Here is an 18,121-nt window from a genome sequence, read left to right as displayed (position 1 = left end):
GGATTAATTTTATTCTTTGTCTCCGTTTTAGTAACAGGAAATAAATGTTACCTAGTCATTGTCCTAGTCAAGTCAAATAAAAGAAACTATATCTGCTGACGAGCCATTATTATCACAGTCAACTAGATTAACATTGATTTACTGTAGGTAAGGGCTGTGGAGGGGTCCATTCTGTATATGCTCAATAGCAGCATGATTATTTACTGTAAACCTACCCTCTGATTTTCTCCTTAGGCTTCTATTGTTGTTATTACAGATAATTCACAGGAAATTATGGTAGCTCTCCAGGTCTACAGTCCTTGGTCAGAGACCTAAGCAGGTGTTTGCTTAATAATTTGGTCAAAGATCAGTGAGTTAAAGGTTAGGCCATGGATAGTGAGAATGGAAGGGTCAGAGCACTTGAAGGAGGGGGCTGAGACTTGATCTTCCTGAGTCTGGAACAGTCAAACCTCAAGGTCACCCATTAGTGATCCTGCTTTAACGGACTGTGAGATGTCGACCATAAATTCACCATGCCAGCACCTTTAACCCTATTAATACTGTTAATATTGGAAGTAAAACCAAGGACTCAGAAGGAACCTGCCCATGGAGAATTATTCACAAAACATCTGTGATATTAAATTGATATAGTAAAGCTTACAACTGTTAATATTATGCTTCAAGGAAAACCTTTCTTTACTTGTACCTCTTTGGAAAGAGGTTTCATATATATAACCAGATTAGATTAGGATGGACAGATAGATAGATAGATAGATCCCCTTCACATATAATATACATGTGCATGTGTCAATGTCTATCTAGTGTATATATTGATACACCCACATATTATAAGTGTATGAGTGTATAAAACTGAGAGACCAACGCTCCCTCATACCCCAAATTATTATATGCATATATGTGTGTTCAAAGATTTATTATTATGTAGAATTAACAGACAACATTCTATCAAGCCATCATCTGCTGTCTGGTTACCAGGACTGGATCAATCTAGCAGATGTGCTTTGTCCTTGTTCAAGTCAATGGCTATATTTTGGTGGTTAAGTATTTTGGCACAGAAGAACATGTAATCATGTAATCACAGGTTCTAAGATGTTTTTAATGGCTGTTCTCATGCAGGTACAATGAAGTAAGGACAGTAATAGTATGGAGCTAGGAGTCATGGTTTGCAAACCATTTTCCCCCATCTCAGTCTGGGTGGGTTTGTAATCCCTAAATTCATCTTGAGCTTTTGGGATTTGAAAATTAACCAGATCTACAGATTTTTGAATAATTTGGGGTCTTAACCATGTGAAACTGCTATATTTCATCATAAGCCAAAATTCCTCCCAGTGCAGTCCTCATCTCCCAGATCTGGGCTGTCCTCATCTTTTGCCATCTTTGGAGGGAGAAGACCTTGGCTTCCTGTAACTCTTGCCTACAATAACTTCAGTGGATATTCATCTGGTTCCATCTTCATTCATAGATGATTCCAACACCCCAGAAGGGACCATTGTGATCATCTAGTCTGACCTCCCCTATAACACAGGGCATATAGCTTCCTCAAAATAATTTTTAGAGCAGATCTTTTAGAAAAAAACATCCTGTCTTGATTTAAAAAATGTCAGTGATGGAGACTCCAGCAGTCCTTGTTAAATTGTTCCAATGGTTAATTACCCTCACTGTCAAAAATTTACACCGTATTTCCAGTCTGAATTTGTTTAGCTTCCACTTCCAGGCTTCGGATCATGTTATATCTTTCTCTGATAGACTGAAAAGCCCATTATTAAATATTTGGTTCCCCAAGTAGATACTTATAGATTGTAATCAAATCACCTCTTAACCTTCTCTTTGTTAGACTGAGCTCCTTGAATCTATCACTATAAGGCATGTTTTCTAATAGTTTATTCATTCTTGTGGCTTTTTCTGTAAACCCCCTGCAATTTATCAACATCCTCTTGAATTGAGGGCACCAGAACTGGACAGTGTTCCAGCAGCGGTCGCAACAGTGCCAAGTACATAGTAAAATAACCTCCATACTCCTACTTGAGATTCTTCTGTTTATGTACTTCAGGATCACATTAGCTATTTTGGCCACATTGGGAGCTCATGTTCAGCTGATTGTCCACAATGACCCCCCAAATCTTTTTAAAAGTCACTGCTTCCCAAAACAGAATCCCCATCCTACACTCTTTGTTCCTAGATGTATACAGGTAGACTTAGCCTTATTAATATGAATATTGTTTGCTTGTGTCCAGTTTACCAAGTGATACAGATAGCTATGAATCAGCTACCCTGTCTTCATCATTATTTACCACACCCCCAATTTTTGTGTCATCTGCAAACTTCATCAGTGATGATTTTATGTTTTCTTCCAGGTCATTGACAAAAGTGTTAAATAGCTTAGGATCGAGAACCAATCCCTGTGGGACCTCACTGGAAACACTACGGCTTGAGTTTGATTTCCCATTTGCAATTACATTTTGAGACCTACCCTTTAGCCAGTTTTTAATCCGTTTAATGTGTGCCATGTTAACTTTATAGTGTTCTAGTTTTCTAATCAAAATGTTATGCGATACCAAGTCACCATGCCTTACAGAAGTCTATTACATCAATCATACTTGAAATCTCATAAAAAAAGATACCAACTTAGTTTGACAAGATCTATTTTCCATAAACCCATGTAGATTGACATTAATTATATGACCCTCTTTTAATTCTTTATTAATCTAGACCAGCAGTTCCCAAACTTGTTCCACCACTTGTGCAGGGAAAGCCCCTGGCAGGCCGGGCTGGTTTGGTTACCTGCCGTGTCCACAGGTTCGGCCGATCGCAGCTCCCAGTGGCTGCGGTTCACTGCTCCAGGCCAATGGGAGCTGCTGGAAGCGGCAGCCAGTACGTCCCTCAGCCTGCGCCACTTCCAGCAGCTCCCATTGGCCTGGAGCAGCGAATCACGGCCACTGGGAGCCGTGATCGGCCAAACCTGTGGATGCGGCAGGTAAACAAATCGGCCCGGCCCACCAGGAGCTTTCCATGCACAAGTGGCAGAACAAGTTTGTGAACCACTGATCTAGACGTTCAAGGACCACTGAGCAATTTGGTCCCTCCATCTTCCTCTTTGAAGAACTGGCAAATTGAACACTCTGCCTTCAGCCCCCTCAGTATCTTCCAGAGGGTAGGTTGCCTGCCCAATCCCCCATTTACCATCTGCTGGATGCAAGCAGGCTCCACCCAGTTCTACATGTGACTTCTTACTTCATTCTGCGGAGTTGTTGCCAGAATTAAGTATTATTATTAATGTAGTGCAACAGATGTGCATGGCACTTCACAGAATAGATAAAGCAGATGCCCTAACAAGAAGAGCTTGCCTTCTAAGTTAAGACCAGAACTACATCCAACAATAACACAGGGAGGGGCAGTGAAGGGGTAGAGTGAAGGCAAGGATTATAAAGACACATGGGAGGCGAGTGTAACTGTCCACACTTTTAAGAAGGATCTTAAAAGAGGAAAGGGATGAAACATAGCACACAGGGTAAGGGAAGGAGTAATTGCTATTATTTACTAGTTTATAGCACCAGCATGGGTGCCAGGAGCTTTACAGAAGACAAAACGATGACAATGCCCTGCGCCAAAGCATTTACAGTCTAAGGTCCTGAGTGTGCAACGGGGCCCACTGCAGGATTGGGGACTAAATGACTTCCAGGTACTAGAAAAGAAAATCGTGGAGATGGGAGTGGGAAGACACAAAGCAGCCATCCAGATGACTCACTTGAGCTGAATGAAGAGGTCACAGAGGACTAAAAAGAGAAAAAGTCAGGCAGTTAGATGCATGGTTAGGGAACCTGGGCATTACTGAATCAACAGCCCCAGGTCAGCATTAATGAAATATTCAGGGTAGACAGCCACACAACATATACTCAATATTGTGAATGGGAGGACATTTGGAATTCTCTAAACCTGACAGCCTTTTGGCGAGGAAGGTTTTACAATTCCCTATTGTTCCTCCTATCCCCACATTTCTGAGGTCTGAGCCTGGAAAAAAAAGTGCTGTGAGGGAAAGAGCTTGGAACTAGAGCAGTGTCCTACCACATACTGAAATCAGAGTAAAAAGAGCTGGTAGGGAAGAGCATGTTTCAAGAGAAAAGTAGCTTTTGCATGAATACAGATTTCATAGGGATTCCAACTTGCAGGGCTAATCCTGCCAGATGCTGTACCTACATGGTACAGAGTCACCAACTGACATCAAAAGGTTCTGGGCACCACACAGCACCCAGCAGAAGTGGACCTTCAATCCAGAACTCTTGGCTTCAGTTCATATCACTTGAACTCATGTTGTTTGAATGGGCTTAAAGCTTTATACAAACTGTTTGCTCAATTGCCTTGCATACGGTGCATGATGCTGTGTGCACCTGTTCGTTTTGATAGCAAGCACAATAGGATATTTTTGGGTTGAAATCATCACTTGTAACAAATGATTTTTTTAATTGAGAATAATTCCAGATCTGAAGACACAATGAGAATATGTACAAAAAAATTCCTTCCAAAGGCTTGAAAAGTAAAATGTGTCAAAATATTTTTAGACCCTCAAGATGTATTTTGGTGACACAAAGGCAGTTTTCAAATGGGGGTCCTCTTTCTTTTTTTTTTAATGGGCACAAGCTTCTGTCTTTAAGATGACTTCTTCTGGGTTTTATTTAACTGAGCCTCTAAAAATATTTTCTGCTTTAAAAATAGAGAATATAGCTGTAAAACATAACAAATTGCATACTTATTTTGCTGGATGTGCTGCCTGCTAATTAGATAGGGAATACATGGTTTAAAAAAAAATCTGATCAGGGAAAAGAAAAATCAGTAAGCCTCATCCTCTGAGCCCTCTGCATGTGGAACTCCCATTAATTCCAAAAAGCTTCCAAAATCAGGTGCATTAAGACCTCAATCCTGCAATGAGTTCTATAGGCATTGCAGGATTGGGGCCTACATTTTGTGTAAACTAAGAATCAGCTTTATTCACTTATTTTTAAAGATTATTTGATACAAATTGTTTTACATTCAGACTTTAACTTATGTAGGCAAGTGCCCTACTGAAGACCTTGAAATGGGATTTAACTGGGATTTCTGTGGGCCACAGGCCTCAAGCTGGCCTTCTGCCCAAGGGTGAATTCCATCCGTACAGAATACTCAGGTCACATGCCCTACACTCCTGTTGTCCAAAGGAGCAAAGCAATTCTCCTTTCCTGGGTGGCCAAGACATTAGGGCATTGTCCTAAGCTACTTCTTCCTAGTCTGAATGAAGAAATTGCATGGGCTTTTTTTTGTAAAGGGACTGTTGCTCCCTTACTAACATTTAGTGGGGGTGTTCTGGTTTTCTAGCTCCCAGTACTAAAAAGGTGGAAGGGTCAATGGGGAATCAGGACCCTGAGACTGACAGTCCCCTGAGACTGACAGTCCCCAGGAAGAATGGGGAGAGGTCAATGCTCCAGGTCAGCCTGAATGACAGGGCGGGCAGGCTAATCAGAGAGTCAGGAGGCCAGGGAGGTCCCATCCTCTGTGTGAGTTGGAATTGCCTGGATCAGACAGAGTGGGGCCGAGCTAAGGAGAAAGCAGGGGCCCAAGCTGAGCTGGGGGGCAGAGCTGGGCCAGATCCAGAGAGAGCAGACCCTGTCCTGGGAGCAGAGCTGCAGCCCCAAAGCCAGAGGCACAGCCCAGAGAGAGCAGACTTGCCCTGGGAGCAGAGCTGCAGCCACCAGAGCTAGAGGGGCCAGAAAAACAGCCCAGGAAGCAGATCAGTACTGGGAGCAGAGTCACAGAAGCAGCCTGCAGAGCAGACCTGTCCTGGGCGCAGAGCTGCAGCAACCAGAGCCAGAGGGGCCAGAGAAGCAGCCCCGGGAGCTGGAGGCAGAGCAGCAGCAGTGCAGAGACAGAGTGGTGCAGCTGGGGCTGGAGCAGACCGGAGCTGTGTGCTGTGAGCAGCTCGGGAGAGCGAGGGGGACCCTGGGCAGCGGGCCCAGCACAGGGAGACGCTTCAGCCAAGGGGCTCTGCAGGCCAGGCTTGGATCATAACCCCGACAGGGCGGGGGAGATACTAGGAAGAAGGGTCCTACCACTTAGAGCCTGAGAGCGTGTGGCCACCACCAGAGCAAGTGTCCAACCCTCAGCATCCCTGCAGCACAGCCAGGGCCGGAGAAGAAGGCCTGGGACTTACAGGGAACAGACTGTGAACTGCCCTGACATTCCAGAGACACTGTTTGTGATTTTCCCTGCCAGAGAGTGGGTTGATGTGTTTCCTTTAACCTTTCCCATTTTTCCTTATTCTTTTTAAAATTAATTGTTGATTAAATAACTTGCATTTGCTTTAACTTGTATGTAATGGTCAGTGGGTCAGAGAAGTGCCCAGTACAGAGAGAGTACCCCAGAGTGGGAACACCTTAGCCCCTGTCCTAAGTGACCACAGCAGGGTTGGGGGTCGAGCCCCCCAGGAATCCTGGGCCTACCCTTGTTGGGGTTATGAAGACTCTGCCAGACAGGAGAGTGGAAGGGGAGTCCTCAAGGGCAGGGAGGCCACTGGTTAAAGGAAGTGGGAGCGAGGACTCAGATCCTTTCGCTAGCCCACTTTACCAGGGTAGTGCAGAAGCCAGGAAAGTGCAGAAGTGCAGAAGCCAGTGGAAACTTGATTTTATTAAGTCTTCCAGAGTAGGAAACTATGTATTATGGGGATGCCATTTCCATGATTTACGTTGGAGAACAGCACACAGATTCTGTTCATGTTTTTAGTTTTACCTTCCATTTTTTAAATTTGTTCTCATACGATTGTACTTATGTATGACTATTAATATTGGAATGTAGCTTAAAGATTTATGCATGTGCTTAACTTTAGGCATGTGAGTAGCCTCAAAGACTTTAATGGGATTTCTCAGGTGTGTAAAATTAAGCGTATATAAGAATTTGGAGCACCGGGACTCAAGTTGCTTTGGCATGCATGAAATAGAGTCTGATTAAACTTTTCAGTGCTTGTATTTCTTTTTTAGAAATATGTTTTCAGGCAATGGAGCTGAGGCTGTCTCTTTCATGACTGACTAGTCTTCCTCTGAGAGTTGTTTAGATCACTTTCTAAGAGGGTCAGGGAAAGACAAGAAATAAAGGTTTAATAAATTGCAAAAATATTCATGTTGCAAGAGAAATGTGCACTTTCTGGACATCTCCCAGACTGAAATAGTCTGAGCATATGAAGGGGGGTATGGGGAAGGAGTAGAAGCTTCAGATGTCCCAGAAAGAATTGTAAATCAGAATTTACTATTGTAAATTCTACCAGCAGCTCTTTAAAGTGACCACAGGTGAGACTCTTTGATATACAGCAATGGGATCCAGAATTGCTGACAAGTTTGTTTAAAGCAATCCGACCATCACTTTATCGTGCTTAGAAAATAGCTGGAAACTTGGAACCCGATTTCCTAAGTTGCTCTGAATTTAGTATGTAGCTTGTTTTTTCTGGTGATACTTTATGCAAGATGTATGTGCAGCCTGACGATTATCACTCATTGTTATTTAGTTAGCGGATGGCTTCTAGATGCAGTACTGTAAAAGTTCCTTCATTTATAAAATATGAAATGGCTGACCTAAGTTAAACCAATTACTAAGTTCTTTATAATTTTTCCAGGTGTTTTCTTCATTATCAGATATCAGTCAACTCCAGGGCAGTAAACAAGCTAGTTCTGGAATTTGTGGAATGCTCAAATCATCAATTCAATGACATGCAGTTCAAATCTGAAATATTAGCAGTTCAAAATTCCATTAAGATGGCCGTCAGATGTATTTTTACAATATCCATATTGAAACGTGAAGCATGGAAGCAATCAGAGACACTGGTATCATAAGAAAATATTTCCTATTATTAGGATGTTCGGACAAAAAAAATCTAGATTGAGTTTAGTGGGCAAGATGAAATATTTCAACCTAGAAAATGCTTCTTTTAGTTAGATCATCTTCATTAACAGAGTCCATATTATGTTCTTTCAGCTGTACTGTAGGTGTAAAATGATAGCAAGAAAAGCTAAAGGAAGAAATGCAACACAACTGAGAAGTGATTCTCTTATATAAGATACACAAATATAACACTTGGGTTACTACAGTGTTGAGGGGTTATAAGGAGATAGACAGTGTGTGTTTCATTTTAAAAAATACTATGTATAAAATGATTACCATGTCTCATACCCTTATGTAACGCGTTCTTACAACTACAATACCCACCTGCTGTAGTGAAGAAACAGATTGACAGAGCCAGAAGAGTACCCAGAAGTTACCTACTACAGGACAGGCCCAACAAAGAAAATAACAGAACGCCACTAGCCATCACCTTCAGCCCCCAACTAAAACCTCTCCAACACATCATCAAGGATCTACATCCTATCCTGAAGGATGACCCTTCACTCTCACAGATCTTGGGAGACAGGCCAGTACTTGCTTACAGACAACCCCCCAACCTGAAGCAAATACTCACCAGCAACCACACACCACACAACAAAAACACTAACCCAAGAACCTATCCTTGCAACAAGGCCCGTTGCCAACTGTGTCCACATATCTATTCAGGGGACACCATTATAGGACTTAATCACATCAGCCACACTATCAGAGGCTTGTTCACCTGCGCATCTACCAGTGTGATATATGCCATGTACACTGGCCAAACTAGACAGTCTCTGCATGAAAGAATAAATGGACACAAATCAGACGTCAAGAATTAAAACATTCAAAAACCAGTCAGAGAACACTTCAATCTCTTTGGTCACTCGATTACAGACCTAAAAGTGGCAATTCTTCAAGAAAAAAACTTCAAAAACAGACTCCAACAAAAGACTGCTGAATTGGAATCAATTTGCATACTGGATACAATTAACTTAGGCTTGAATAAAGACTGGGAGTGGATGTGTCATTACACAAAGTAAAGCTATTTCCCCTTGTTTATTTCTCCTCCTACGGTTCTTGTCAACTGCTGGAAATGGCCCACCTTGATTATCGCTACAAAAGGCCCTTCCCCACCCCCCACACTCTTGTGCTGGTAATAGCTCACCTTTCCTGATCACTCTCATTACAGTGTGTATGGTAACACCGATTGTGTCATGTTCTCTGTGTATATAAAATCTCCCCACTATATTTTCCACTGTATGCATCCGATGAAGTGAGCTGTAGCTCACAAAAGCTTGTGCTCTAATAAATTTGTTAGTCTCTAAGGTGCCACAAGTACTCCTTTTCTGTTCACAAGAAGTGTTGATGTAATAAAATTAGTGTTCGAGAAAAAGGCAGGTTAAAATGATAAATGTCAAATATTAGTAGCTTTTTTTTTTAAAAAAAAAAAGACATCTCCCACGACACTTCACCCTCCACCTCCTGGTCTCTTCTACAGATGGCAAGAAGGTTCACAGTAAAAGAAATTAAGATGATACTGTGTTGACAGGAGCAAGGAGACTCCAGTTTACATCCCTTCAGACAACAGGCATGACATCATGTCTCCTCAAACTGACACATTAATGAATTGAGAAACACCTGAACTTTTCTAGAAAAGAGAACCTTTTACACCAGCAAGTTATTTGGTGTCAGTAATAATACGATTCTGTATCCTATCCCACTCCATATTTGATGGCAGAATTACCTTTTGGGCCCTAACAAGTTGACAGGGGTTCATTTTGCTGCCTCTTTTAATGACATCTTCTTTTGCAGGTAAACTGCAGATGTAATGACTTCTTTTGCCTCCGAGTACTGCCGAAATGTCGTTATGACCCAAGATGTCTCAATCTGGCTAAATGCAAATGGGAAGCGAAGGGTTTTTAAAGGTGAAACTGATCTTGCTAATGAAGAAGTATCACTCTTCATCTGGACAGGGAGCACAAAGCTTGTTAGATCAAGTTAAGTGAATGTCACAGGTTAGAGTTCAAGCATAACACAGAATCGTGACTGAAGATTTTATCATCTATTTGTATAAAGAACATAACTGAGAGGTGCCCAGTCAAAACAAAGGAATATATGTCTAAATCTAGGTATTTTGGAAAGACCCAGCAAGATATGCAATGAGGCTTTTACTTTAAAATTCAGTAGTTTGGGGACCATAATTATGAGAAGTTTAAGAATAGAATCTGCTCCTTTAGTTCAGTAAAGTGAAGGTAAGTACAAACCGCCTGTTCACTGAGGCTGGAAAATGAATCCAAAAGTATCTGGGTTTTGTGCTTAACTACAGCATGTAACAGTTTGTAAAAATGATTTACTCTTGTCACTAGGTGTGTGTGAGTTTGCATTCAGATTATTCACAGGCTTTTTTAATGCAAGAGGGAGCTACTTCTGAGGCTAAAATAATCTGAGATCTGTTCTTCACTGCGAGCGGGAAGCAATCTGGTCTTAAGTTTTGATATTTCACTTCCTAGATGGTTGAAATACCATGAAGAGACCAGAGGTCACTTTATTTCAGACCCCCCAAAGGCTCCCTAAAGCTATTCAAAGCCCAAGAAAAGCATACATTTAGATACTGAGATATTCAGATTTGCATGCAACTTGAAAGCCCCACCCAGATTTAGTGCATAAAGGATGCTATCATTTTAAGAAGCCTAATCTAGTGTGGTAAACATTAACTTGTGAAGGCATCACAAACGGAAAAGAAATGGCACTGATCAACAAAATTTAACGCGTGGCTTTGCAGATGTTTCCTGCATGTTTAAATCATTCAGAAATACTTTGTTTACAATTCAGCTCCTACTGATACTCTTCTATTAAAAGCAGCCCACTGTTTGTAGGATTGCAGGGATGCTTGAGATGCACACATTTTGTGAATGGGCCCAGATTTAAGCTAATGCAAAACCAGTTCAGTGATTCACAAAGAGAGAATAAATAAAAAAGCCTTACTAGATTCCAATGCCTGATTGATTCAGAGAACATTTTCAAAACACCACATGAATATTTTAAGGGGGGTGGAAGAGGAGAAGCAGAGATTGGAAGATACAGGCTCAGATTTTCAAAGGAATGCTTGCAAATATACATGTATATTTCTGTGCATGTCTGCTTGAAAGTGTAGGCTGTTTGAACAAGCAATAAATTTATGTTTTATAAATAGGTTTATTTTAACTATCTTTATTCAAACTTTTGAAAATTCTTTTATGCAAAAAGCAGAAATGCAATTCTAGTATATTTTGTGTCCATATGATACAAACTATACATTGACTCTTTATAATTCCTTTTTTTTCTTTCCATGGTTTTTGTTTACAGTTGCTTTATATAAGATGCTTTGCCTAATTCATTAACACAGGAGGTCACAAATAAACTCTGGACAGGAGATGGATCTAAAAAGGGGATGGATAATATTATACTCAGTGATATCTGTGGTTATAAGTGATAAACCAGATTAATGTAGAAAATCAGTGGGTTATGCCACAGATGTATTTTGTACAGTATCAAATCTCACAGTTCAAGATATCCATTTTATTGACATGGTTCAGATATAGAGCATTGTACACAGGGCCAGTTGCATTCCAAGCTGAAGGAGTGTCTTGGAACTAGTCCACTACGGATTTGATGGTCTACTCATTTTATGCAATGTCACAAATCCTGTTTCCTGTGTTTCACAGGGATATTAACTGGCTGATTAATTTTAGTCTGGTTACCTTGAAAGAAAAAGTAAAGTATTTGCAAATAAGTTAAAATGAATTCTCAGTTAAAACATTTATATGAGTCACATCCTCTGTGTCATTTTAGCAAAAACAAGCAACTACATTTGCTTCTAACAGGTAGAATAATGACTTTTTCACCTGACAACTGCCAGCTTAAAATTCCCACACATGTAGACCATTTCTGTTTCATCTTTTCTTTGAATTTCAGCTGCTTTGCTTTTCAATGCCTATGCTTTGCTGGTGTCTCCTTTGTGTCTGAAACTCTCACACTGAGTTCTGCCTTTTTGGTGCTGGGTTTTCTTTTCACAGTGACATTTCAACATAAACAGTCAATATTCATTACCTCAAAGGAGACTTCTCTATTGCTGACCAATTAAATACCAGCTGAGCCAGGCAGACAAAGGTAAAGAAGCTGTAATACAAGGCTATCTTGGAGCATACTTTCTGTTCCCATAAAGGGAAAAGAAAGGTAATCAAAGCAAAGAACTGAAGATATTGGGAAAATTCCAATCAGCACAAAACAATTTCTTGAAATGTTATATTCCTCCTCTTTATCTTGCATAGTCCCTTCCTAGTTTTATTTAATCTGTAATCAGGGATACAAAAGATTCACACACATTTATATATAAGAGGACAGAGACAGCACCCAGGTATGCCTTTGAAATCTCTTTGACTTCAGTGAGATTGCATGGCTGGAAAGGAAAATTTAGTCTAATGTTTGATGCCAAGAAATATGATTTTCTTTTACTGTGGAAATAACAAATCTGATTAAGATGTGTTTTTAATGTTACTATATTGTACACAGATCAGTGCAGCTTAATTCAATTTATACCATGTGGTGAGCCTGGCCTGACACTGGAGAAGTCCATCCAAATCAGTGACAAGTGGGACAAGGGTAAATGAATATAGGGCGCTAGTGGAAATAAATGCAAGAGGGATTGCCCTGGAGGCTGATGAACCTCTGTTTAATCCACAGAATAGTTATGGCATGGGCTGCAGAGTTATACACTGCCCCAAAAATATAGGCACTGTCTCGAGGCAAGAGGACAGTTCCATCTCTGGCATGTGCACAGTTCGAGCCTTCTCACAGGTGACTGCACCTTCAAAGTCTGCACATACACACAAATGGAGTCCAGGGAGAGGCCCAGCTGATGTGTTAGCCAAGACTGCATTTCTAAATCTGTAAGTGTTTACTCAAGGTTTTAGGTGATGAAGATGTTTTTAAAACAGTTAAGAAAATACCATCCTGATTCTTAATCTGCAAGCATTACAGCAATTTAATTACTTGTGTCAGCATATGTATCAGTGGAACGTCTGTGCAAAGAGAGCTAAGCACTTATGAGCAAAAAGTTATGCATACCTTCAGGATAGTCCAGCTACAAACATGGCACTGACACAAAATCAGCCTCTTTAGAAAATGCATGTACATATGTGCAAGAGGTACTGAAGCCAAAAAGACACAGAGGCTGCTTAGCATCTTTTCAGAATTAGGCTTTATAGATATATTCCACAAATCTGTTGAAATAACATATTTAATTCTCTAGTATGAAATAGCTATTGTTTTTTTCTATTGATATACAGCAACCTCTGTACTTAAAGGGTTCTTTTCTCTCATTCAGTTAACAGACAGGTGGGCATTTCTGTAGCACACTAGGACTCTATCCTGACCTCCCTACTCAGTGGATGGTTTGCCTAAGCAAGGAATGCAGTTGTTATACCATTAGGTATAAACACAATGCAAAGAACTGGTGCATATGCCTTGCTAAGAAAGAAACTTTATCCTCATGAATGATCTGTATTAGGCAGGGTACTTAACCCTAAAGATGAGGAGAATTTAATAATCACAGGGTTGGATCCATTTTGTTGGTTTTATTTTTTTTCCCATTTTTGCAACCAGCAGCTAGAGGGCACAAAAGAATACTTTTACCTTATATTGTATCATATAAAGGAGCTCTACAGACTGAACAAACAAAAAATCAATACTGATTTTTAGTATATCACATATTTTGTTTAGGATGTTAATTTCTGTCCTAGTTCGCAACAGGCGGTGACAATTTAGAAAGACAATGTGATGTAAAAAGATCAGGCTAATCAAATCACTAAAAATGTGTATTTAAACCCCGAAGCATAACAGGTAGTCGGCACATAACCACTCTGAATTTGGCCATCATTACTTGCCTTAACTGTTTTGTAAAGCTTTTGTTTAAAATGAACATAAACACACGTTTAACCTCCTTCGTTCTTACATCTTAAAAACTAATGCTGGCTGTGATTCTGCATTAATAACAGCTATTATTTTTGCATTCATAAGGAGCTTACAAGGATAACCGGGGAAGTCATAGTACACTCTTCCTGTCAATTAAAAAGAGAGTCAGTTGTAGTTGCAGAGTGCTTTATCTTATCATTTCACTCAGGACATTTCCAGGTTCATGGATCTGATCTGAACGACTCCAGCGATAATAAATGTGTAAACACACAGAATGTACTGTAGCAAGACAGCCACCAAGGAGGTTATCAGTGATTACCAATTTTGGAGTCTCCCGATCTTGGAAAGGGTATTATCACTAGCTACTAATACTCAGGAGCTAAGGTATTATATCAGGACCATTTATTTGAAAGCATAATAGCTTGACATTTTTCTACAGGAAATCCTAATAACCTCAGGAGGAGTCACATCTATTGCTGTAGTACAAAATGAGTTGGACCTCAATAATATTATATATAACTCTCCCCAATCTCCCCTGTACGTCCCCGCCTCCCCCATGAACTGTACCAACCCCTTAGGCACAAATGAGTTGGATCTGGATAGAGTGCCATTTGCCAAATTGTAAATTGCCTACATTTATTTTGGGAGTGCACTAAACAGAGTGCTAATTGCCTTGTTTAGCACTTTCCTTTCTTTCATTTGCACTGGTGTAAAATCTTAGTAAATTAACTCGGGATTTTATTATGTAGGTATCATGTGAACAACGCTGAATCGGTGAGAAAGCAGCATCAAAGGACGGATAAAAGAGGAGTTGACTCTACCCATAATGCCATTTATAGGTCCCTGAAATTAAAAAGGATGAAATTAACTTTTAATCCTTTTGCTTTTCATATAGCTGATCTTAATGTAACATGTATTACTCAGTCATTTTATTTGCAGTTATTCATTTAAAAATTATATTAACTGTGATTGCAAGCGTGCGCTATGAGAATGTGCAGTTGCTTGTATTCCTACACGTAAGTGTGCAGGATTCCATGGCCATTTTTTCTGAGTTGCAGCCAAGCACAGAGTTGGGACTCCTGTTTCTTGTCAAAGAGATCACTCCTATCAAGCAGATCTCATCTAGCTGTTTGGTGGCCTATGCAAAATTAGCTGGTGATCTCAGACCAAATCCTAGTGGAATGGCGTCTGTCCACATTACAAGTAGCAGCACCAACTGCCCTTTATTTGGGATATTGTACATTAAATCCAAGGAGAAAATGGACAGTGTAGATTAAACTCCACACCCACTCCCCTTTCTTAGTTGATCTGAGAGTACAGGGAAACGTTCGCTGACACTACACTTGTTAAATAAATAGAGTATTTCAAGGTGAAACCTTGGCCCCACCAAAATCAATGGCAAAATCCCATTGAGTTCAACAGGGTTGGGATTTTACTCTCAGTGAGTAATGCTGTCTATAAGCACAGCATTCTCTTTAAAGGGAGAAAAGACAATCCTGTGATTAAAGCATCGTATCAACGGTCAGATGAGCTGGATTCTATTTTGAACACCACCACAGAATAACTGTGTGATCCTAGGCTAAAGTTTTCAAAAGCAGCCAATGGTTTTGGATGACCATCTTGAGACACATTCATTTTAAGAAGTTCCGAGAGCTCACAACTTCAACTGATTTTAACAAGATCTGCAGGCACTGAGCACCATCCAAAAGAAGGTCCATATGGTCCCAACATAGAGGAAACCTCTAATCACTGCCCACCATTGAAAAATTTGGTCTTACTCTCTTCCTTAATTTCTTCATCTGTAAAATAGGAATAAGCATCCCACTACCCTTCCTCACATGGTTAACACAAGAGGAATTTGAGATGTTAAGATGGAAGGACCTGCATAATATAAATTATTATTGTTGTTGTTATTATTATTATTAATAAAATGAGAGACAACCCTTACAAATTTTATCCAAAACAAAACAACCAAAAAAGATCAGCCATGAATGGTATTTTTAAAGGAACAGTAATATGGGAATTAAAACAAAAACTTAACATTTATAAAAAAGCAGGAAAACTGGAATGAAATTTTGTCTCACTCTCAGTCCAAACCAAAAAGCTAATATAAACGTCAAGGCTAGAATCAGAGCTGGTCAAAATTCACACTTTCTACCCTGCTGGAAATTTTGAGATTTCAAAATTTGGTTCAATCCTAAATTGGGCCCAAAACAAAAATATCAAAATCTTGGAATCTTTCACAACATGAAATATTCTGTAAACATTTAATTTTGGCCTTATGTAAAACTTCATTTCAACTTTATCATTTCAAATATATTATATTATAACAAAATTGTGATTATTTCCCTCAAAAATTTAGACAATGGATACCATAAAAAAACCTGATTTTGTCAAATCAGCATTTTCCAATGGACAACTATTCTGTTAGAAAATATTCAACCAGCTCTAGCTAGAATCATGGAAATTAAAGATGGAAAAATTCTGCTATGTCATCGACAGTAGTGCATTTTGCCTGCCAAGGCAAGATTGATCCATATGATATATTTGTTAGTTCATTGTCCTATCTGATTTCAACAGTTGTTAAATTTGCATATATAAAGAGTTTACCAGAATAAAAATAGACTGATTGAAGTTAAGAACAGTTGAAGTAAGTACTTTAATAAGAAATGTTGTGTGGCTCTCAGTTTGATTTGAGCCAGGATTTTTTTTAAAAGAAAAATACCAGAAAGTTATTTTTTTCTTGCAGTGCCTATGATCTCACTGAAAATAGGAAACACAAGGAAATTAGGAATCAAAAGTTAATGGGAAGTGGATGCTTACCTTCCTTATGAACCTTTGAAAACCCAGCCTAAATAAATAGTAAGTAATGTGTTCCTTTATAGGCCCCCCCAAACTGTACACCTTAGGGTTCCTTCAAAAATAGTACAAGGAAGCTCACAACAAAGCTGTGTTTTTTTAAGAGATTTTGAATTCAGTTTCCAGACCAAAGTGGTTTGGGTAGGTTCCAGATAAGTATCTGAACTTTTGGATGATTCTCTGAAATGAACTGCCAAACCTTTTGATGTGCCTGCATCATTATTTGATACCTGGCTGCTCTGCAGTTGAATATTATGTAATGAAACAAGATATGATTTAGTGTGTATTAGTGTAATATGATTTAGTGCGTTGCCAATGGAACAAAAGAGAGAGTTCCTAACAATCATCTGTAGATAAATTCCTAATACAGGGCTAGACCCTGCTCCCAGCAAAGTTAATGGAAGAGAGAATGAATGACTCTGTAGTCCAGTGCTTAGGGCACCCACTGGAGCTGGGGGGAGACCCCAGGTCCAATCCTGCTCCAATCACCCTATCATTAGTTGACCACAGTGGAAAAGCTTCATCAGGAAGGATTGAGGAAGTCCCACATCAGAATATCCCATAGTGGTCAAAGCACTTTCCTAAGAAATTAGAAACCCCTGTTCAAATGCTTTCTCCCTTTCTGGCAGAGAGGGAATACTGAATTTCAGTGTCCCACATTCCAGCTGAGCACCTGAACCATGGGACTAAAAGTTATAAGGTGGGCACTACTACCACCTCCTTAGGATTTTGCCAGATTCTGAATGAGACCTGATCTAGTAGGCGTGCTCAGAGGTCGCTTTCCAGACCAGGCCCTATATGGGACATAGACAGCTGAACACCTGTCTTGCCCGGTTCATAATTTGTTCTAAAGCTTAGGCGGGAGATAGGCATACAGATGCCCAGAGGGAGGCAGCAATACACATGCTCAGAGGCATAGGCATGGATGGAACTCTTACCCTGAAAATGTAGGTGCCGAGTGAGTTTAGGAACCTACAGGATTCAGCAGGAGTTTTGTGGATTGCAGTGGAGATATAACAGGGATTTAGGTGCCTAACCTGAGATTTAGGTTCGGCAGTACCATTATGGATCCCACCCTTAATGACCACCAACATTTGGCTACCTTGGCCTTCAGAAGTCAGGATCTTGGCTTTAAGAAACAAGTCTGATATAATAAAGCAAATTGAACCAAACATCTGCTTTTGATCCATTTGTGTGTCATTACTTAAACACAAAAGACATCTGATGCTAAGCAGAAAAACACACATCCAAAGTGAAAACAATTGTCTATGAATGTAAGTGAAAAGATTTTTAAAAAAAAGTTTCCAATATAGTCCCTGGTTTCAGGCAAAATTAATGTGCTAGAGAATTTCCATGAAGAACATCAATATAGGGACATTAGCCTCAGTTAGTGTTCCAGATATATGCTGCCCAATCCCACCTTGTAACAGAA

The sequence above is a fragment of the Lepidochelys olivacea genome (genome assembly GCF_965140295.1).
Source record: "Lepidochelys olivacea isolate rLepOli2 genome assembly, chromosome: 10".
Lineage (NCBI taxonomy): Eukaryota > Metazoa > Chordata > Testudines > Cheloniidae > Lepidochelys > Lepidochelys olivacea.
The sequence above is the reverse complement of the archived record's forward strand: the minus strand, read 5'-3'. Positions refer to the sequence as shown.